Genomic DNA, 17832 nt, shown 5'->3' with positions numbered 1-17832 from the left:
GACCAAAAGTTTGGACACACGTTGTCATTCAAAGAGTTTTCTTTATTTTCAAAATTGTAGAGTCACACTGAACACATCAAAACTATGTATTCACACGTGTCTGTTGAAAAACAAATGATGGTCCAACTAAACGCAAACCGGATGGAATAGCATGCCGCTGAAAGATGCTGTGGTAGCCATGCTGGTTCAGTATGCCTTCAATTTTGAAAAAATCCCCAACAGTGTCACCAGCAAAGCACCCACACACCATCACACCTCCTCCTCCATGCTTCACGGTGGGAACCAAGCATGTAGAGTCCATCCGTTCACCTTTTCTGTGTCGCACAAAGACACAGAGGTTGGAACCAAAAATCTCAAATCAGACCAAAGCACAGATTTCCACTGGTCTACTGTCCATTCCATGTGTTCTTTAGCCCAAACAAGTCTCTTGTGCTTGTTGCCTTTCTTTAGCAGTGGTTTCCTAGCAGATATTCTACCATTAAGGCCTGATTCACACAGTCTCCGTTTTAACAGTTGTTGTAGAGATGTTTCTGCTGCTTGCACTCTGTGTGCCATTGACCTGCTCTCTAATCTGAGCTGCTGTTAACCTGCAATTTTTGAGGCTGGTGATTTGGATGAACTTATCCTCCGCAGCAGAGCTGACTCTGGTCGTTTCTTTGTAGCACTTGTAACACTGTAATATTTTCAAGGTGTTCTGCTCGTGTTTGAACATTGTTGCTAAGCGTTTTTGCTGATAGTAGGAGAAAACCCTCTGTAAAAATAAATGTTTAAATCTAAAAAGAACCTTACAATTCTACTAAACAATGCTGTCCAACTATACAAAAGACTTGAAAACATACCATTCAACATATGTTACAATGAGGGATTGACTCACCTCATTGCTTGTACGAACGCAGCACTCTCCTATTATTGCCACCACAGCATGCTTGGGCTTTGTTCAAGAGCACTTAACAAGTCTTTGAGTATTAACACCTAACAAGAGCACTGCACAATAATGCATTTCACCAACGCTCAAGTAGTACAATGACTACAGCTGGATGATTGTTGAGAAAAATAGACAATACTGATCTACTCGGGTGAAATCACTATTAAGTGGTTTGCTGTTGTTTTATTAACTAAGTAAGTTTCAGGAACAACAAGGCAAAGAATCCAGATGAGGTGGAAAAAAATAAGCAGCAATATTTAATTCTATTCATGATTATTATAATGTTCAGATGCACACTCCGGCACAGAGGGGGGGCAAGTTATCGAACCACAGGTAGCTTAGATGCCCCCCGTATCTGCTTCATAAAACAGGATGCCCCAATTGCTGCACTGAAAAAAAAGACCTGTTGGATTGACATAAAAAAATCATGGACATCGGTTGCGCGCAAAAAAATCATGTTGAACCAATATAATTATTGCACATAATAAAATCATGTTCTACCGTAATGAATGCTTCTTTGTTTCTGCACCTAATAATTTTACATAAACAAACAAGATTTTATTATGTCATTTACCATAATTTTTTCAAACATTTAAAACACTATTATTTGTTTGAAATTACCTACATAGTTCATTTAATTTATAAATTATTTTAAAAACATTTAAATTGAAAAATAAAATTGCAATTGCAGATTATTATTTAAAGCAAATACTTTCTTGTGCATTATGACAATCCAATGAACATATGACACTGAACACAAATTTCAGATTTAACTTTTTTATTATCTAAACTTGAAAAATATGTTTACAGTGTAGCAAAAAATGACAAATCAAAATAAATTGGGCTTGCTATTTTTATTAAACAGAAGATAACAGAGCCAAAGCAAACAGCTGGAATCCCTTCTTAGGAAAAAGTTAAACTATTTAAAGGTCATTTTATTCAAAGAGTCGGATCTTTAAGCCTGAAACCTTAGACACCACTTTGCCTTACAACTCTAATACAGTTTTTTTTTGATTACCTCAAAGGTGTGTGACGGAATGTCCAAGGGAGAGAACCCAAAAGCAGGAAGAACGACCCAAATCCAATAGTTCACTCGAAGGGCCTTAATGCCAGAGAACCATAACACCAGAGCGTAGAACGAAGACGCTCCGACACAGAAACAAGATCAGACACTGCATAAATAGACAAACCAATCAACATAATACAGAACACCTGTGACCAGCGGGAGAGCTCAAGAAGGGAAGGGCCTCCAGGAGATCATAGCAGGAGCAAAGTCACGGCCCCATGACAAGGTGTTTCTGAGATGAGGATGGTTATCAGATTTGTGCTGTAAATAAGGCCAAAAAAGCCTTGGCAACTGCCACTCAGACACTTGGTGGGTCGACCACCACAGCCTGGGAGATGTGGACCACGAGAATGTCCTCTTCCTCACCACTGCCAGTTTCCATTAGGAGGGAAATTCCCACCGTGGTGTCCTCGATTGCCTCCTGGATTGCTGCATGGTCTTCATTCTAAAGAACACAGAAGATATTTGTGTGCACAGTTCACATTTGAAGTTTAGTTAAAGCGTCTAGATTACACAACTCACCTGTACTTTGAATAAACCCCTGAACTTGCTTATATTGGCGAGAAGTTCAGCAGTCTGAAATACAAAGAGTCAAAAAATTTTAAATTCACATGAAAACTTTGGAAAAATACAATTCTTACCCTTGGCTCATCAATAAATGTTATAGTTACTGTGTTAACAAAATCATTATATCCTTAGTGTCATGTTAACAGAGGTAGTGGGATAACTGATCAACCATCAATTTCATTATTTATTATGTATGTATCTCTCTGCATAAAAGGTGCGTGTAAAGAGTAGGGCTGGCAATCTTGGTTACCTCCCGATTCTATGACAATCCAGGAGACAATAATTCCAATAATATATAGTAAATGCATGGTGACCCACCTGACTCAGTGAAGACTGGAGCCCAGCATGATCAGGGAGGAGCAGTTGGAAGTGTTGTGTGATGAGCTCTGTAATCAGGACAGAGGTTTATTAGTTAAATTTCAAATATATAGAGAGAGAGTGACACTTCCACAGCTTTGTTGTATCATTTTAATAACTAAACATGCATTGGTTTGAAATCAATAGCTGCAAAAATATTCTGAAGAAATTAGACCAGAAAGAACATTAGACAGCTCCTCCCCCCACAGGATTCAAACCACGCTTGTGAGAACCCGCGAATTTTGAAATGGAAACTGCAAAACTAAACTAGCAGATCGGGAGTAGATAATCCCCCCCACCCATAAAGGATTCCCATATGAATTTATCACAAATGGGAGGAATATGTGAAGTAGGATTACAGACATTATTATAAGGCTGTAAACTTTTTACTACACATTATACACTTGTTCCAAAAGGACATGAATATTTTCACTCCATTAAACTCTCAAAGCTAAAATAAAAATATGTTCAGCATCATAGAATGAAAACAAAGCTCTGATTGAAACCAAAGATTTATGTAAACTGGACACACCAAACGCATTCTGTGCACGAGACGCGCACGGAGAATGATTGACAGCTGACTGAAACAGAAGTGCGGTGCTGTTTGCTGGTCAAATAATGCCGTCCTTAAACTAGCTCATGGTGGAACGGTATGGAAAAACTAAATAATGACAATAGTAATGATAGCTTTTCACATTTTCCTTCAATTTCGGTCTCCACAACGCAGAATATAGCAAAAAGAAATCCACTTAGTGACGATGAAAATTCCCCTGGCAGAGTTTCTGCCTGTGGAAAAAAAAACGCCGTGCCCGCCAGCGCCCACTGCCCTCTGTCAAAAGCGAATTCCTACGGCATAACTACTCACCACTCTTCCTCGTACATCATTTGAAATCACCGCGTTTACAGCTGAATTTGCCTGCGACGTGAAAGTACAATGTACCGCGCACACACACCTCCCCCCTACCTGCCGTCCGACTCCGAGGGCTGCGGCCGGCAGGGACAAAAGTGGCGCGCAGAGCCTTAACTTTGATAACTACGACAAAAGTGGATTACAAAGCTCTTCCCCGTGGAAAAAAAATAACACTAATGATACATTTACGCCTTCCACTTTCTTAAATTAATTTGTTAGAGTAAATTAACTTACCTTTTTTAAGTTCCTCCAGCCAGAGCAGGTGCTTGTAGCTTCTCTAAAATGGCTGACTGCAAAGTTTCCCCTCCTGGAATTCTTCTTCACCGATGGGGTTTACTGATGCAAAATTAAGGGGCAAAGGATCAAGCATAACTATTTCATGTTTTGTCAACATGATTTAAATATATAAAAGTAACACAGCAAGAAATGATGTGTGATTTTCAAGATTATATTCTGTTTCGAAGGTAAACATAATTTGTTCATATTAAACAAACATGTTTACTATTTGTAAATTGAACAACCCCACTTTTCCCGTTTTTTCAGTGTGGCGGCATGTCTCTCAGTAAGTCTGTGTTTGTTTGTGTTAGAGAGTGACTGCATAACTTCATGCATGTCTTGTGTTTTTTTACTAAAATGTATTCACCGCTTCTTGTGGAGTCTTCTACTAAATGTGTTAGTGGTTTAAGGTTATAATGAATTGTTTGGTGATTTCTGTGTTAAGCAGGTTCTTTTCTCTTGTTGTTACGAAGAAGCAATGCTAGAGGGAGCCCTCCTCCATTTCACTCTGCTGCAGCAGTCAAGGATGAGCCTCCTCCCTCCTCACAGCTCCCACACTGCCAACAGGGCCTGTAGGCCAAGGGCAGTCCAGCCCTTCAAGCATCAGAGATGGGGTCAGACGCCCCAGGGGACCAAAGGGCAACCTGCTGCGAGCCTGAGCTGTGGTCAGTCACGGGGTGAGACAAAGAGTGAGGATGCTGAAAGCAATCTGACCCGTCACTCACTCAGCAAAGAAAAGAGGAGGAAGTCTAAAATAAAACTGGGGCAGGAGAGAAAATGGTGTGAGAGAAAGGTGAGGAAATCAAAGAAAGACGGAGAGCAAAGCGGTGGTCTTAGTGCGGAAAAAAGATGTCCGTTATTCCAATGAATTGTAAGAAAAGGCAAAGGTCTGTGCTAGAATTGGGTTATTTTGGGGCTTTAGAAAAAACAAGTTTGCACACTGTGTGTTGATCTAAAAAAAAATGTAAAAGCACGACCGCAGTCTAGGCTCTGAAAAGCCATTCTCTGAATTTTGTTCTTCAAATGGGGAGAAGTATTGATCTGGCTCAGCTGGCCCTGTAACGTGCAATGTGTGTGTATGTGTGTGTGACAGAGAGAGGCTTTGTCTTTTAGGACCCAGTTAGGGTGGCTGTAGGGTGTTACCATGGAGACAGCCTCACCGCCCCCCCTGCCTCCACCCTTCATCACCTCACATGTAAAGATAAGCACTTTATAGCATACGATGCTGACACACACACACATGGTTTTATCCTAAAGGTCTCTGGACACATTCCTTCAGGTGTGTCTAAACTTTTTGGAATGACAAAAACCACAGCACAGTTCAATCGTGGTAGAAAAAAACTAACATGCAACACAGACTCATTGCTCATCATTTCTGTTTATTTGCCCTCTTTTGTCTCTTCCAACATAAACACAATGAGACCTCCTTTACTTCCCTGTTAAAAACCCCATAAAGACTCACGTGTGTAATGTATAGAAACACAAACCCACTCATCTTGTAAAAAATAAAAAAAAAGACATGAAATGAGGAGATCAGAGCCCTTCACCGAAGGTAACTGATATAAATGCCCCTCATTACAATGGTGACAGGACTTTTTTGTCTCCCCTCGGGCAAGATGGCATCATTAACACACACACACCTGTAGATAACCAGCTGAACACGGGCTTCAACAGAGACAAACAAAGCAGCCAATTTGGATGTAGAAATACCACTACTGGATACGAATAAACATAGTGACAAACAGATAAAAATGGAACTATTTTTCCTAACGATGCTGTTGATAATGATAGATAGAGGAGGGTGTCTTGGGGTCGTTATAAGGCAGGAAGCTGCAGTTCTCGCCGACACAGGAAGATCAATACGCCCAGGGTCAGTTACAATATTTAGGGTCACATGACTCCAGGACCAAAATACATCAGGATGTGAAATATTGTTGGCGTAGATGCCGAGATGGGTCTGCAGATGAAATGAGTAAGAAAGAGGAGGAGGGGCAAGGAGGAATGGAGAGTGTAAAAAGAAAAAAAAGACAGAAAACCTACAGGAGAGCAGATCAGTGTACAGTGTCCCGTAGCTGTTCGTGGTTTACACTGAGGTTTGGCTCAGGTGTAAAAAGGTCGTCATGAATCATTTCAAGCAAAACACGAGAAAATGTTCTCATTTATTATTAAAGAAAGAGGATACAGTATGTAAAATTCATGATTTGTAACATTATCTCCAGCAATCAATCTAGCCACACACCCACACACTTGATTTCAAAACATGCCTGCCTTTATTTCACATTAACAAAGAAACGGGTGGAAAAATGGCTTCTCAGTGCTATAATTCAAGGTTTCAATGATTCAGGTATGCTTTGTTGTCCTTTCAGTCTAAAATTTTCAAAATAAAATTAGTTTCTGAGCTCCCAGGGTTGGCAGGACTAGAATTAAAACAGCAAAAAGAAAAGAGAGGCAAAATAAAAATTGACAAAGACTAAAAAGTAAAGTAATTTAAAAAATATGTGATAATTAAATCACCAGCAGGTGAAGTAATAAATTAATTGCAGTTTTTCTTTGAGTGCAAGGTAACCAGAATGGGCAATTGTAAGAGGAATCCGGGTAGTGTGCCACAGCTCCTCTTTGTGCAAATGTGCTAAAACTCTCTGGAAGTTGCTGATATTCTTGAATCGTGTGGATAGATGGGGATCAGGAGTATTGAAGGGATAGCTAATGTGATGTTCACAGAAGGGATGCAGAGTTTATGCAACTAAAACTATATTTGACAAGAGGAGAAAAGAGAGGAGGATGGGGGACATGGTGTAAGACAACAGAGGAAGATGGAGACTGGTGTTCCAGTGTGGCAAATTTAAAGGGGAAAGCCATCCACCCCTCCATTTTCCAAACCCTCTTAACTCCTGTCGGGGTCACAGGGCTGCTGGAGCCTATCCCAGCTACTGTTGGGCGAATGCAGGGTACACCCTGGACAAGTCAGGAAGAAGCTAAAAGTAGAATAAGTGCTGAGCGAGAACATTACATGAAAGCAGTCAAGCTTCCAGGTGATGGTCAGAGGGACCGTAGGCGCGAACTGGCAGCCACGCCTACCAAGAATACATGAGGAGTGAATGAATATTGGACAAATTGTAAGCACTTTGAGCATCTGAAAAAGCACAGATAAATCTGATCCATTATTATTATTATTGTTGTTATTTTTCTAATGAGAGCCATCAACCTTATAGCACTTTTAATGCATTAACTCAATATTTCGAAACACTGAACTTATTGTAACACACGATAATTGCTCGTTAAGAGAACAACTACAAGAGAGATTTTTACAACAGAAAACAGCAACTATACTTTATTTGGCCTTTTTATACATTTTTAAAGTAAACAAAGCTTTTATACACTTTCAGAAAATCTATATTTTAAGCAGTAAACACATTTGTGAGTCTGTTCATGCTTCTCTGTGCATGCCAAGATGATTAGACTGGTAAAAGCGTTAGAAATACAATAGAATGAAACATAGGATCTTTCCCCAAGGTGCAGAAAACAGTCGGTCTGATCAAATCCCAAAGTTTATCTCTAGTTTTTTCTTCAAAAAAAGCTCAGGTTCATGTTACTACACTCATGTCTGTTCAGGTCTGTTAAGAATTTCTTTCCTCTTTTCTCCAAATATTCCTGACCTACTATGTGTCTTGAGTTCAATCATCTTGGAGCAGACGAAGAACCATGGAGATCAATCATGAACATACATGCAGCCTAATTAGTTGTTATTAGGATTTTTTTCTAAATTATCATGTGGTTTATAATGTTGCATTCTGGGGCTTTGACAGAAGGTTTTATAATCTAGTGAGATTGGAACAGATTGAGCTTTCAGTGTGTTTTGTGTTCAGAGTTCTGAACTATGCCAAAAACTTGTTTTTTAAAGGCATTACATTTTTGTCTTTGTATGCAAATTAAAACAATCAAACAACATTTTATAGTTACATTGATAAACTTCTAAAAAATATGCAATTATTTTGAATTAATCATGATTTTCCCATTGGTGTTGTGAAATTCATTGTGAATAAAACGTATATTTGGAAGTCAAAGAAAGAAGATAAAAGGTAAAGATTACTGAACTACTGAAGTTCTTTAAAAGAAAACTAAAGTATGATTAAATATTTTCTTGGTTGTCATCTTAAAATGTGGAAAATTCTGTTTCCATTATGCAAAAACGTTTCGGATTCTCCTTGACTTGCCTTCCAACTTCAACTCAGATTAGATCAAATTTCTTTTAAATTTATTTATGGAACACTGCTGCCGCTCAAATAAGCAAACGGTCAGACAGAAGAGACCACGTCTTTTTTTTTTATGAAAAAAATGTTTGCATAATTCAAAGTGGATATTTATACGTCATCATTCATTACTTTTTTTTGTCTTAAACTTCACAAGAAAAAATATTTTTTTCCAATTTCTACCCCATTCAAACTCTTAAGTGCTCATTTGTATATTCATTTATGTGTTTTTATATGCCATTGAGGGCTTCTGTTTGCTCGTGTGTTTGCGTAATTAATTGACGATATCTGGCTCTGTTCAAGTAGACTTGACCCCTGACCTCCTTAACAAGCAGCAGCTCCGCCCTCCTCCATCCCTGAGCCTCTCAATCTCACACTGTGTTAAAGGAAATTAGTCACACACTTAACCACACACACCCAGCGTATTGTTAATTGACTCCTAAAGTGTGGCAAAGAGGTTTCATGCTTGCTTTAAACAGCTCTGACCTCCTCTCTGAGGTATGAAAACCTAGAAGACACTGGAGATGAAGAACTTAAACTTGACTCCTTGTGTTAAGGTGAAACTCTTATTCTATTTTTGTAATGTTCAACCAAAGCTGACAACGCATTAATAAAAATAGTTTCTCATGCAGATTGTGACAAAAGTCTTGTAGAAGGAGAATCACAGACCCTCACACTTTTTGATCAATCTTTTTTGTAAACAGGGCAAGTGTTTGAAGACCTGCACATTTTATTGACATTGAAACGTGAATGTGAAAAATGTGAAATATTTTAGATTGTCACCTGCTCACAAGTCAGTGTGCTTTGTCCTCACCTGCTTTTCTGTACAGTAATTTTTCTCCTGCAAGTTGCGCTTCTGATCCTTTTGCCAACCAACCTGCTGCAAAATCTTTGAATTTCTACTTAGTAATGCACAAATGTTAACAGTAACAGTAAGGAATTTTACAACCTGATTCCATAAATATGAAACATTACACCAAAAATGTCTTCTTTGAACCCTGTTGAAGGTATCAACAGTAAACAGAACTGTTAGGCAAAGGCAGGGTCTCCTGGTAACAAAGGTGGGGAAAAAAAATCAATTCAAACATTTAATATTAATAGTAAAAAATAACATTAACCTACTTTCCTGATTTGCTATAGACTGTAAAATAAAAAGTAATGTAGGAGAAATCATAAAAAGGAAAGGAAATATTTTAATATTTTTAATTTTTATAAATATTTTTTAACTGAACCACAATTATCTGGAAGCGATTCTGTAGCATAATTAAAAAAATAAAGATCAATACCAGAAATGCTTTTTCATTTTCAAAATGAAGCTGCATTTTTTGACTCAAAATTAAAATGAAAAAGCAATCTGCCAAAATGCGTTTTCCTTTTCTTCTTCAACACCGCTTATTCTGTCACACAATTAAAATGATAAAGAAAATGGTATTTGACATTTCATTTTCAAAAACTTCTCTGGTAAATGTGTAGCAAAATTCATTTAGAAATGTCTAATTTGACAATTAAAATGGATTAACAGAAATGCTTTTTAATTTTCAAAATGTAAGTGCATCAAATGACTCAAAACTTAAATGAAAAGTCAATCCATCCAAATGCTTTTTCACTTCTACTTAAAAAACGCTTATTCTGTGTCATAATTAAAACGAAAATGCAAAGAGGACATTACATTTTCATTTTCACATCCACCCTGTGAATATTGTCACATTATTCAATTCGAATAAGCATTTCCAGAGGGGGGGCGGGGTGATGACGTCAGTGCTTTCTCCCTGTGTCCGGCTGCTAAAAGACACAGACACACCAGGAGCAGTGGAGCTTTGTGTTAGCGGCAGAGAAGACGGCTTTGCGTTGGTTGTGAACCTCTGATGATTTTACACAGCTTCTCAGGACTACGTAGCAGCATTTCCGCCTTCTGTGTGAGAATTAGATCAGCCTTTATTTTGTTCTGGACACCACTGGAAACACAAATTCATATGATGGTTTCTCAGATCGTAGCAGCATTTCCGCCTTCGGCAATCGGGAGCTTCGCGCTCCGCTATGCGTGGAGCTATCCGCTATGCGCTTCCATACAATTACAAACGAAATTTGAAGCAGAGTACTTTCACAAAATAACCACTAGGGGGCTTAATAGAAAATGAGCATACTCACAATAATGTTACAAAACCCTTTTACACATTTTCTAATATGCATTTTATAGTAAGTGTAATCATTATGTTATGGTCAAAAGGTTGTACACTTTTTTTTTAAGAAATGCATTTTAAAAAGATGTCCTAATCAATAGTTATGGAGGACACCTACATTTGCTTATCATGGCCCTCCAAATTACAACACCGGCAGCAGACAGTTAACGAGATATCACCTAGTCCGATGAATAAATCTTTTTTCAATTATGTATATATATATATATATATATATATATATATATATATATATATATATATATATATATATATATATATTCGTTTTTTAAATGAGGAGAAAAAAAGAAATAACATAATTTATATGGTGCCAGCCATGTCACGCTAAATCAACATAATGGCGGTGGGTTTCTGCACATGCACGCTAATGCACGGGTGTGTTAATTTCTGAAGTCTACACACGGATGATCCCGGTGATTGGAAGTGTCTGCTGACTATTGATTTCCTGCAGAGAAGTTGCTAAAAGTCTCGCAGCTAATCCTGGTGGCGGAGTACGCTGTAGATAATGACGTGTAATGAGCTAATGACTTGCTGAAATATTTAGTAGCGCCTCCAAAAGGTTTCACTGTTCGAAGTGGAAGAGGTCATTAGAAAGGCCGCCTTCGATTAGTAACAACGAGGGTCTTCGTCTCCGTCAGACCTCTGAGCAGCACGTACACACAGGCAGGTGTGAACACGCAAAAAAAAAGTGCGCGCTTCTCCAATGTTACACATGTAGGTACATACACATATGGTCAAACACACACAAAAGACGGAGAATGGACAAAAAAAAGCTTGGCCGTTAGGAGTTGGACCATTGATCGGCCAGCTTTTAAGAGAGTGACCTTTTGCAGAGGGCCCTACTGGCCTTGATAAATCTGATCTGGGGGCCATCTGTGTCTGGGTGGGAGCAGTCTCTCTGGGATGGGACCCCAGAGGGGAGAACAGAGGAAAAAGGAGCGCAGAAGAAGATGGTAGCCAAAAGGAGAAGCTGGAAAGGAAAGGAAAAAAGAGTGCAGGAGAAAATATTAGAGGGATAGAAAAAAGTGAGGAGAAGAAAGGCTAAGAAAGTTGAGTGGATTGGAGGACAGCCAAGACACAGGAATGAGGGGAGCGAGCAAACACAACAGAGAACAGATCCAGCCACTTATTTCACAGTGAACAAGTTGTGGAATGGAGATAGTTATTTAATTAACAGTCGGAACTTTAGGGAAAGCCATTTAACAAGCTATCAATGCAAACAACCTGACTGCAAAATGACTACTGACAGTTTGCTTCAGAGGTCTGTTCCTAATGTTTAAATCCCAACCAGTCTTTTGGAAACAATGATCAGAGAGCAAATAAAAACATTGGTTTTCTGGTGTTTTATTCAGCAATCAGCATTAATAAACATAGACATTTTTTTTAATCAGTAACAAATAGAAATCAATGGCAGGAAATGTAAGGTATCTTCCTGGTTTGAAACTTTTTGTATTTATAACTGCGTAGGAAGGATTATCTTTTCCCATGATTCCATTCAAACTTCAATTTTTGTTTCTGCTCAATGTGATTCGTGTTATTACAAAACAACAACAAAAAAAGGCCAAGAAAATCAGGGAAATATTTTTTTAGTTTGTAAGTAAGAAAGGAAATATAAAGAAAGATAGTTGGGCTATACTAAGCCAAAGTAATAAAAAAACATTGAATAACAAATTCTGAAATTGAGCACAAAAGGAGTTTGACATTTTTATCGTACACATACTGGTGTGCAGTAGGGATGCAACAATTCACTTTCCCCACTATTTGGTTCAATGGTGTAGCATGTAATTCAATTTTAAACCTAAAATTGTGATATCACTATTACATTTACATTACATTTTAAAACTCTGTACTAAGCAGAATGCAGAAAGTATTCTGTGCTGCACATCATATTATCTTTCCACACGGTAAAAACACAATTGTGAACTAATATTACAGACGATAAGATGTCAAGTACTCCTCCGTCTTTTTTCACCTGGCAGTCGGCATTAACGTATTTGTCATTGTATGGAGTCTTTCTAAAGACCCACTCAAATTAAAAGATGTCTATTTGGCCTTTATAACTTGTTCTTGTGGCATTTTTCTCATGATGAAGGACATAATTAAGCGTCCTTGTCCGGGCTGACCCAAAACTATACAGCTGGATAGCTCCAATATTGCTCACTGTTTTTGTTGCACCGCCAATGTTAGTTTTGGGTTGTGAGGGGCTGTAAACAAAGGGATGATGGGAAATGAGGCCAGCCTCACCCCGTGCCAACGAACCCCCCCCCACAACTCAGAGGAAAATTCCTAATGAACTCCTGCTGCTCTGCAGAAACTGTCTTAGAAAACGACACAGGTTTCTTGATAGTGTCTAAAAACAGCACAGCACCCTTTTACAACAGATCAAAAGATGATTGGAGTGAGACTTTATAGTTTTAGAATATTAGGATGGAAACTGAACTGTAAACTTTATTTTAAGGAATAAGAGATAGGAAACGTATTTAATACGACCTAAGTACTTTGCCGATTGCATCTGAGGTTCAGCAGTTTTCTCTTTAACTTTATCATCTTCACGTAGAACCACTAGAGGCTGGCAGTGTGCACACTGTACAAAGACACGGAGCAGCTCCAACCTCACCTGCTCCAGCAAAAACTGTTGTCTAATGAGAAAACTGCTATATCTCTAACAACTCCCCTGCACCCTAAAACTCAACCCAATAAACAGCAGAATGCACTCACACACTGGCGAAGACGGAAACGCACACGTGCTCACACACACCATTACTCTTTCTTTCTCTCTATCTGCTACGTTTAATTCCCTTCGGAAAAGACAGGTGCAAACGTTGATTGAGCCTGAGCCAGATTTAGCCCCAGCTCTCAGTGTGCGTCCAGCTGTACTCTCCAACCCACTGAGATCGATGTCCAGCCAGCCAGGCAGCCAGCCAGTCAGCCGAGCTGCACCCAGCGGGCAGAGGGGGCCCAAGGCTATCCCCCAACCCCAGACACAGCCGCGCTTCACTGGGTTCATTGGGCAGACCTCAGCGGGGCATCACATTGTGCCAAGCCCAATCACTGCACCGCTGATGCAGGATTTGTTGCAGGTCGGACTGGGAGGGGACCCCAAAACCTGCTGGACTTCCACCTAAAAGCTCCTGTAATAACCACCTTTCCTGTGTTCACTTTTCCACTCTTCCTGCATTCTCCTCCTCCTCCCCTATTGAACCCTCCTTGTCTTCCTCTATTTCTCCTCCTCACCCTTCCTCTCCTCGCTCGATCCATCTTGGAGCTGCTTTGATTCTGGTCTCTCTTTTCCATCCTCCATCCTCCCAGCCCCAGTCGTTCTCCAGCCAACCACAGTTTCCTATTGATTTATTGATTGCTGTCTGCCTGTGGGAGAGCGGCCGCAGTCTCCCTCTGCTCTTCCCTGCATGGATTTGTCTTCCCTTTTCCATCCTTTCTTCTCCCGCTTTCCCACTTCACCCTCTCCATCTCCCTATCGATGCAGCAGCTCTGAAACATGAATTAGAGAAAGATGGGGAGTCCAATTTACCCAAAGAACTCGAGATTCATCCACGCTCATTTCTTCCTTCTTTCCTTCACTTTCTTTCACGTATACACTTACCTGTCCATCTACTCTATTTTCTGCTTTGCTTTTGTTTGCCCACTTTGTTGCCGAGCTTTTTCTGTTTTTTTATTTACCTTCGTGCTGCTCTGCATAAGCATTATGGCGAGATGTAGCCTCACGCATTCAAGATTGGTTTGTTGTATGGGTCAGCTACACCAGAGTCTTTAAAATGCTACTTTTTTAAAATGTAGAAAAATCTATACTTATCTTCCAAGCTCAGTAATGAGAAACACATATGGATTTTTGCAGACTGCAAAATGATAGTTAAAAACTAATATTCAACAGATCCTATAATCCCTGAAATTTGTAAAGGATGCAGTGTTGGTGACTCACTGTGGTGCAGCTTTTGGTTAATTTTCTCCATATTTGCTAAAGATTGCCACAGTCCCCCCCTCTACAGACCCAGGCCTAAAACCTAAACATCCCAGTTTGTTGAATCCAGCTATTGCAGGTTCACTACTTTCTAGTCATACGTTGGTTTGTGCTCCTGGCTAAAGGGATACACGGTTTTAAAGCATGCTTTCCGCCTGAACTGCAGGTTAGTGCCGGTCACAGAGAATAGCATCTGATTTTCTGATCTCTGGGGTCATTCTCTAGCTCTCTGGGTTAGGCTGAACAATAGGAACAGCTGAAATGGTTGGACAGACAGAAAGACCGAGAAACTGAAAGGAAGACCCTCAATCTATCAAACTGACCCTGTAATGTTGTCCACTGAATAGAACATTTGACATAGTGAAGCAGGTTGCACTCCAAAGGATGCATCCATAAAAACAAATATAACTACATTTTCCATCCATGCACATGTTGAGGTATAGTAAGTAAGCTGAAGATTGGACATTTTATTGAATTTTACTTTAAATGTGAAAAGATAAAAACATCCAAAATATTTTTTTGTTCTCAATTTTTTCGTTTTTTTCCTTTGTTTGCCCCGGGTTTTTCAGAAATATTTGTCTTCTTTTCAGAGCAGTGAAGGTGACTGAGAATTTGATTAGTTTCATTCAAAAGCAATATAACAACAACAAAAAGGCCTCTGATATTAATGTTATTGCCTCATGGTCAACAGGAGAACAATTCTGTGCTGAAAAAACTCATGAAATTCGTGGTTTTGTGTTTTTCACTTGTTTCTTGTAGCATTTTCGTGATGATGGAGGACATATATAAAGAAAATTAAGCTTACAATTGCATTACTGAGATTTTCTATAATCAAATAAAAAAATTAGTTTGAAAAAGATTGTATTTGTGACGCAGAAGCTACAATTGGTGAACCACAAGCTCCCTCTTACTCTCTGATGCATCCACTTGTACTGTAGACGACTAGATCCGTGTACGTCTTCGTTTGCCTGGTCTGAGCTGGCGTCTGGCACAAATCTTTACGGTTGATAGCTCCCATACCGCTCCCCATTTTTGTTGCACTGGTAGTGTTAGGTTGGGGTTGTGAGGGGCTGTAGGCTAGCGGGAGAGTGTGTATACAGATAGATGATGGAAAGTGGGGGCGGGCTTGTTCTACACTAACAGTCAGAGGCAAATTTCTAATGAACTACTGCTGCAGAAATTATATGTCCTGGAAAACAGCACAGGTTTTTTTTATTTTTATCATAATTAAAAGACCACCGGGAACCCTTTGAAAATAGGTCAAAAGATGATTGAACTTTGAACAATAGCCATAAAAGGTGTCTTTTCCAATTTGTATCTACTACCTAAAGTTTTTCCAACATACTGGTTTTAAAACTTTATTCAAAATGTACATTCCCACTGCAAATTATGGAGTTCCTTATTCTTCTGTCCTAAAATGATGTTTCTTGTCCAGAAAAGGAATTCCATCTGACAAACTCCCAGATGGGGCTGCATGTGTGCAGGCTGGGGGTTGGTGTATGACAGCAGATCTTCAAGAAGAGACTACATCTCTGATTACTGCTTTGGTGCAGGATGCTCTTTGTATTGATAAAATCCATACTCCTGAGAAAGCGACAGAGGGCTTGAGATTAGTTTCCTGACTGCAGCCTAGTTAATTCCACAGAGGAGAGGACTTCTGCACCTGAGGCCCTGGAAGTCGCACAGCCCAGACATGCCGACTGCACAGGCATGGCCACCTAAATGCCAGATAGAAATGCACTGTGCTCGTGAACATGCACTGGAGCTTTTACACACACACACAGATGCACATGCCCCCCAGTCTGACGCCAACACCCCGACAAGAGCAGGGGTTAGGTGTCTGCAGGCCAGAGAGTGGCAGCACAAGGACAGACATTTTGCTGTCTGTCTGGCTGTCGACAGGTCTGCTGGATCAATATGCTGACTCTCCCCTCCTTTTCCCTTCAGACCTCTCCCACTCTTTTGTCTTTTTCCTCAATCGTACTCCATCTATTATCATATTTTAGCGTCTTTCTTTCTTTCTTTCTTTTCGTTTTTTGTCTGATTTCTTTTTCTCTTTTATTTACCCCTTTTTCCCTTCATCTAACTGTCCCAAAGCCCATCCTCGTCCACTTCCACCACTATTTCACCAGTTTGTTCCTCTTCTTCAATGTGGAGATGCACTTTACAGGGAAAGAGCAAGTGCACTTTCACCACTCTCAAGGCGGCCTGCCACTTGAGCCAGAGCGCCTTACATAATGCAAATTTATTAGAGGTGATATTATTGACTGCAAACTCCATCAACAAAGCTTTAAAAATGAGCAGCCCAAAATAAACAGAAATGCTTGAGACTCCCGCACTGAAAGACGTGAAGTGCGCTCTAAGAAAGACGGCCATGAAAGCTCCCAGCACTTCGTTGCTTTTCTCAGGTGCTCTGCAGGAATAGCAGTCCACATAATGATGAAAGTGTCTTGTATTTTCTGCTTCACACCATTCATACCCATGTTTGTTGAATGCAGGTTTCTATAATGTGCCTTTCTATCTGTTTTAAGAGTGCAAACCTATTGAGATCATCAGTCTCAATAAGGCTTTGATGGATAAAAGACAGACAGAAGTATCAGCACATATGAAAGGAATGAAAGAGTGTTTAGGATCAGATCAGTCAATCTTTCACAGTTTGCTTGCCTTTTTTTTCTTACAGTGCAAAGGAAAGGCATTAATCCATGTTTACTTAGACATTAAAGGATCACACACAGCGGACGGTGGAAGGTACAAGTTACACCACAAACCATTCTGAGGAAATATGGTATTTCAAACATTAACTGGACTGAGTTTTTTTTGTTAACAATTTTAGAATAGAAAAATGAAAAGAAGAGTAAAAGTTTAAGTCCTGCACTCCCCTTAAGATGCAGCCGCTTCTGTCTGCGACCCTCAGGGGGTCTTCAGACAAGCCAAAAACCCACAGTACTCATACGGGTCAATCACAGGTGCTTGTGTCTAAGGCTTTAACTACAGCATTCTTAGTTTTTCAACATGAAGGTTTGAAAATAAGTTCTTCTTAAATCTTAGTTTTAAAAAAACAACTAAAAACACAATGCATCTCATTAAAAAAAACTAATACAAATAAACATTCACCTCTCATCCATCTCTCTTCTTCCCTTCTTTTCTTTTCTGTACGGTCCAACTAAAGACTGTTACAGATGAATAAAGATGAATAAGATGAATAAAGGTTAGCCTAAATTACAAAAGGGGTTTATTTAAATATACACCTAGTGTGTCAAACGATTCATAACCCCTGTTGTAACAGTTAAATTTGTCCAACACAAGA

At 39.5% G+C, this 17832-nt stretch overlaps 1 long non-coding RNA gene across 1 annotated transcript; it reads right to left on the bottom strand.

Annotated features, from left to right (window-relative positions):
• Nucleotides 1–1764: 1764 nt before the first annotated feature.
• LOC111947161 lies at nt 1765–4350 on the bottom strand. Its single transcript, XR_002872984.1, has 4 exons — nt 4060–4350; nt 2877–2944; nt 2514–2567; nt 1765–2436 (listed from the first exon to the last, which is right to left on the bottom strand). It is a non-coding gene; the product is annotated as an uncharacterized LOC111947161 (long non-coding RNA).
• Nucleotides 4351–17832: the final 13482 nt, after the last annotated feature.

Source organism: Oryzias latipes, chromosome 3, assembly GCF_002234675.1.
Source record: "Oryzias latipes chromosome 3, ASM223467v1".
NCBI classification, from domain to species: Eukaryota; Metazoa; Chordata; class Actinopteri; order Beloniformes; family Adrianichthyidae; genus Oryzias; species Oryzias latipes.
Note: the sequence above shows the minus strand (reverse complement) of the source record. Positions and strands in the feature narration are given on the sequence as shown.